Genomic DNA, 6,252 nt, shown 5'->3' with positions numbered 1-6,252 from the left:
GCTATCTTCTTCACTGTACCTTGGAGTTGTAAATATCATTAATATTTTTACTCTATGTTTCCTTTATATTCAATGACTACTGTGAAGATGTATTTTGCTATTATTGAGAAAGGTTTGCATCATTATAAAGCTTGCATCTTTTTAAGGGTTTCTCCTTCTCATCAGATTGGTGACTTTTGACCTTTTGATGGCTATACTACTGCATTGATTCTTTATCACTAGCCTGGGTCAAAATTCCTCTCCCATCTGCATTTTTGTAGCATAGGCATATGATATTTGCCAGTTTCCTTTAATCAAGCTATAGGAGCCACAACTCCATTCTTCACAACAATATTTGCATTTGTAATAATCTATAAGAGATAATCCTTTGTTGTTCATATGGTTTTGGTACCTATGGTGTTTAGCATTGTTATTTCAAGCAACAGTGAGCCACTATTCCACCTTTTTGGCTTTCTAGTTTCCTTGGGATCAAGTGCTGCAAGAGAATTGAAATCATTTGTTCAATGGATTTTGCTTACATCTAAGGCAGAGAAACTACACTCTATGAATTTTCTCATGTACATGACTCCAATAACTGCATTGTTGTTGCTTCCTATCACCCTCTTTGTGGAAGGTAATGTGGTAGTTGTGACTATTGTGAAAGCAAGAGAAAATCCTTCCGTCCTATTGCTGCTTCAACGAAACATGATGATGGCTTATCTTATGAATCTAACAAACTTTTTAGTCACAAAGCATAGCAGTCTTCTTACTTTACAATTGTTGGAGAATGCCAAGGCAACTATTGCAGTGGTTATTTCAGTTCTTATCTTCAAGAACCCAGTTACTTTCATGGGGATGACATGTTTTGTAATCACAATCATGGGTGTGATTTTGTATAGTGAAGCAAAGAATAAATTCAAGGCACCACATTAATGCTTGTGACCATTTTATTCTTCCATGATTTTTTCCCTTATTCTCTCTATATGAGTTCTTATATTAAGTTGTTAAACAATAATGCTGATGAATCTTGTGCATCTCAGACACTCTCTCAAGATGAGCAGGTCCAATCCCTTATGTCTGATGCAAGCCTACCTTGAACTCTATATGTTGCACATATAAATAGTTTTGTTGAGGTTTCAAAACAAAGACTTATAAACCAAATGTTAAAAGGCTGGTAAAATCAAAGTTCAAATCAATTCAGGTGCCAAGCTACTTTAATCTCTTCTTCCAATGTGCTTGAATATTATTTTATTTTTTTGTCTCTAAAAGAGCAAATGCTCTATGGCAAATTTTGATTTACATTTTTTCAATGGCTACTTTCCTTTTGTATTGTTCTTTCATTTCAGACATTTGCAATGATCTCATTTAGGATTTTTTAATAAATAATATTTTCTCTTTTGCCTTCTCTGATAAACACAAGGTTTTGGATGTTCTTGTAGATGTTGATAACACTCCAAATACTTCGTTTGGATTTGAACCTGATATATGAATATTTCATATTCTATATACAATTTTTGTTTAGTATGATGAATGTCATTTTTCTACATATTGAAGAATAATTTAGTGTCCAATAGAACACAGATCCTTGGAAAACTGTATTTTACTGTGATCTAAGAGTATACATGAATTGGATTTGTAGGCCAAATATTTTCTATTTGCATTGTGGACCCCTTCCATTACACTGATCAAAGGGAAAACTTAGAGTAGGAAGGCAAATCTACAATTAGTGAACAAACTTTGTGGGAATTCCACTTAATGTATTTGAAATGCAAGATTAAATTTTAAGTTTAAAAATTGAAATCTTAATTTTCTCATTCAAATGAAAAAAGAGCTCAATAAAAAATGAAATCCTATTCGCCTCCTAAGCTATGTTCAATTTCTATGCAATTTTTTTTCACAAAAACACTTGTTATTGGTAAAAATTTAATAGCTAGTTACAATCAGTGTTCTCCTATTTTCTTGTACAATAGGTCAAATTAGGAACCTTATTCAATAATATTTCAGTGTCTAATGACCTTGAATATGCAAAGAAGTTAGTAGAGGAGATATGGGGCAAAAACAAAGATGTGAGTCAATCTTCTTGTTTTGAAATCCTCTCGTAGATATTTTAGCTGATTGTAGAGCTGGTGATTGTACATATTTTAGCTAAGTGTAGAGTTGGTCATTGGTCATTGAAATCCTCTCGTAGATATTTTAGATACTATTGTTATGTCCTTAAACATTGATTCTTTGTCATCAAATACTTGATTTTGTATTTTGTAGAAATGTATGTTTATAGGCTAACATAGGATACATAGTATAATTATTCTTTAAAGGGTACTAGCTCAATGGAAGAGCACCTTCTTTACAAGCAGAAGGATGGTGGTTTAATCCATAGTGCCCTAATATGATTAAATATATGACCAGTTGATGGCAAAATAATGATTAAAACGACTAAACATACTACCAATTGATAATAATTAATGACTAAATAAATGAACAATTAATGACTAAATAAATGACCAATTAACAACAATCAATAACTAAATTAATGAATAAATCAATGACCAAATCAATGACTAAATCGATGACTAAATAAATGACTGCTCAACAACAATCAATGACTAAATAAATGACTGGTCGACAACAACTAATGACTAAATTAATGACTAAATCAATGACTAAATAAATGACTAAATCAATGACCAAATTAATGACTAAATCAATGACCACATACTTGACCAAATTTATCAATCAAAACAACCAATAAATGACTAAAATAGTTTAGTCATAAATTTGGTCACGTGATTAATGACTGGCAATAAACTACTAATGGTCATGTGATCAAAATTAGTCATTTATATGCATTTTTTGGTAGTTTTTTTAGTCATATATTGTTGTTTTTGTACTAGTGTTCCTAAGCATGCCCCAATATCTCTCCTCTCACCCACCCACCCATTAGCATCATCAATTGGTAGGTTCTTATATGAACCTAATATTTTATGATATTTCTTCTTCTCAAGTTATTTACTCTAGTATCTAGAACTTCATTATGTATCAAAAATAACTCCCCCCCATCATTTGAGGCTTGAAGATCCAAAGGTAGTATAAGATGCTAACGAAAAACCCTTTTTAGATAAGAAAAATGTAAGATATTTTGAATTGGATATCTTTTTGGAAGCTCCATGTCAAAGGCCATCTCACCTCTCTTCCTCAATATTATATAAGTTCAATAGTATATAGGACTATACTTTTCTTCCGCACTTCTCTTAGTATAAGTTCAATCACATAAAAACCATATCACCTACTATAAAAGACCTTTATGAACATTTGTGATATGCATATATCATAATCTTAAGAAATTTAAATTCAGATGCTAAAGTCAAAAGTTTTACCCTTGTCCAATAACCTCAAAATCTAAATGAAAAATATGAACTTTAAAAAGTGGTATGGATGTCCATTTTAAAGTTTTTTTTAAGTTGATTTATGTTATATATTTAAAGTTTAAATAGATTAGTAGACATGTATGCAAATTTTGGAAACATAGATAGTGCATATGGATTGTTTACCAAAATATTGTGTAAAAAATTCCAATTGCGAACTAGGCAAGTGAAATGTTCAACAAAATATCCACAATATATTGTATAAAAACTTCCAATTGCAAACTATGCAAGTTAAAACTTGGTAAATATGGAATATTTGATGCAGGGCATCAAGCTACTCTCTTTAATTTTCTTGTTTTATTTTATTTTATTTCTGTCTTATATAGCATGAAACGGTTTGGGCAAAGGTAGATCCTGTCGCCACATGGACAAAAAGTTGGATAAATTGATATAGTTGCCTTCACAAGAGGAGATGAATGATTAAATATTAATGAACAATTTTGGAAGAAAATGGGATGATTTAAAAGAATTAGTTATGATTGGTTGGGAAACAGTCAAAAAAAGGAAGGGTGAAAATGAAAGGTTAAGGGGAGAATAAAAGAAGGTCATCAGTAGGCGCTACAGACATCTGGCCGATGAGAGAAATGGGAGAGGTTAGATAGGCCAAATAGAAGAAAGGCCAAGAAAGAAATAGGATGGTCATAAATTGTTAGAGCGGAAAGAGAAGAAAGAGGATGGGATCAGAGTGTAGAGAAGTTAGGGAGATGGCAGGGCCTCAGATGGCCACAATTCATAAAGGAATCGGGTTGGTACTTGGTTCATGAAAATGGTGAAGTATATCTATTGATCATGGTTTAATTTCTCGCAATCTTCCTTCTACATTTTTCTTCCAGTAATAAAAATACTTTTTGGATGTTTTGATTTTTGATTTATAGACATTGGTCTTAAATCTAAGTACACATGTTAAGCCCCACTACTTTATCAACTTTCTTTACTTCTTATCACACTATTAGATATTTTATGACATCGTTATCTAAGTTCTTGATACTTTAATGGATTTTCATTCTAGCTTCCTATCAAATTAGAGACAAAATAGTTTGTTATTTTATTGGCTTGGAAATTATCACCATCAAGTGGTATTAGAGCCTAAGATCTTGAGTGTGTAGATAGATCACCAAATGTGAGGCAATATACACCAAGACTTGTGGGTGAAATATGGTGAAGGGTGAAGAAGCTATGAGAAAATATTGGTCATGTTGACTTTCCTTCACAAGAGATAAAGCTAGGTAGAAGGTGTGTAAACTTCTTCCACTTAGAGGAAGTGAGTAGGAGAGGTATTGGAGAAGGGCATCTTCCATAATCTTATTGGGTAGGCAATGGTAGTGAGAGTTGTTGGAAAGAAGATGAAGTGGTGAGAGTTTGAGAGGAGCTCAAGAGACGAGGTAGGTTTGAAGGAGTCCTACAATAGTGAGAGCTGGAAGGACTTGAAGTTATTTATCTAGAAAAGAAGAAAAAAGTACAAGGAATAATTTTTTATTCATGATCTCATTTGTAGGAGCACATGCTTTCTTTTCTCCCCTAGGGATTTTGATGTAGGGGCATTGGGTTACTATATTTAATTTTATTGTTTTATTTTATTTGAGTCTTATTTGGTAGGAAATGGTTTGGGTAAAGGAAGATCCTATCACCACATGTGAAGAAAGTGGGATAAATCGATATAATTTCCTTCGGTATGAGGAGGTGAATGATTAAATATTAATGAATAATTTTGGAGGAAAATGAAATGAATTAAAAGAATTAGTTTTGATAAGTTGTGAAACAGTTAGAAAAGGAAGGGTGAAAATAAAAGGCCAAGGGAGAATAAAAGAAGTTCGTTAGTAGGCATTGTAGAGGTGTGGCTGATAAGACTAATGGGAAGAGGCTAGATAGGTCAAATAGAAGAAAGACTGAGTAAGAGAGAGGCCAGGTAGAGATAGTTAGATCGAGAAGAGAAGAAAGAGGATGAGATCAAAGTGGAGAGAAGTCAGGGAGTGTTGGAAGTGAAGTCCAACGAATTCCTTTCCTTTGCTGCTAAAAACTCTTGGATCTTCAACTTCCATTTGTAAGCTCTTTAAGAGCTGGTTGCATATCATTTTGTGAGCTGAATTCTGGAGCTACTTGTAGCTGTGTGTGTAAAAACCAGACTTGGTTATTAATATACTGATTCCCCCTGCTTTAAGTGTGGACGTAGGCAATTGCCAAACAACGATAAATCTGTGTGACTCATTTGTCTATGTTGTGATATTATAATTATGTTTTCTCTGCTCTTTTAATTCATTTCTTAATCGTAACAATTGGTATTAGAGAGAGGTTAGATCATTGTTAAGATTTTGGTGGTTGAAATTCCAAAATCATGGAAGAAGCGAAGATAGAGAAGTTCTCCGGTTAGAGCTTCGAGTTATGGAAGGTGCAGATGGAGTCTTCACTGATAAAGAAAGACCTTAAACTTGCACTTGAAGGGAAAGAAAAGAAGCCAATTGCAATGGCTGATGAAGAATGGGAAAAATTAGACAAGAAGGGCAAGGCAATTTTTCAAGGGTTTACTGATTCTGATTTTGTTGGAGATTTAAACAAAAGAAAGTCTACTTCAGGTTATGCTTTCACATTTGTCGGGGCAGTGATTAGTTGGGCTTCAAAATTACAACATACAGTTGCTCAATCAACTGCGGAGGCTGAATAGATAGCTCTTTCTAAGGGAGAAAAGGAGATGGTATGGTTTCAACTCTTGTTCAGCGATTTGGGTTTGAAGCAATCAAATTTTATTTTGTTTTGTGATAATAGCAATGCCATCTTTATGAATAAACATTAGACATCTCAGCCTTGGTCAAAACATGTTGATGTTCACCATATGGTCAAAGAAGGCATGTTTCAT

At 33.1% G+C, this 6,252-nt stretch overlaps 1 pseudogene; it reads left to right on the top strand.

The window, feature by feature from the left end:
- The first annotated feature begins 273 nt into the window (after positions 1 to 273).
- Positions 274 to 912, top strand: LOC131046328 (probable sugar phosphate/phosphate translocator At1g12500; annotated as a pseudogene).
- The last annotated feature ends 5,340 nt before the right edge of the window (positions 913 to 6,252 follow it).

This window comes from Cryptomeria japonica, chromosome 2 (assembly GCF_030272615.1).
Source record: "Cryptomeria japonica chromosome 2, Sugi_1.0, whole genome shotgun sequence".
NCBI lineage: Eukaryota > Viridiplantae > Streptophyta > Pinopsida > Cupressales > Cupressaceae > Cryptomeria > Cryptomeria japonica.
The sequence above is the reverse complement of the archived record's forward strand: the minus strand, read 5'-3'. Positions and strand labels throughout refer to the sequence as shown.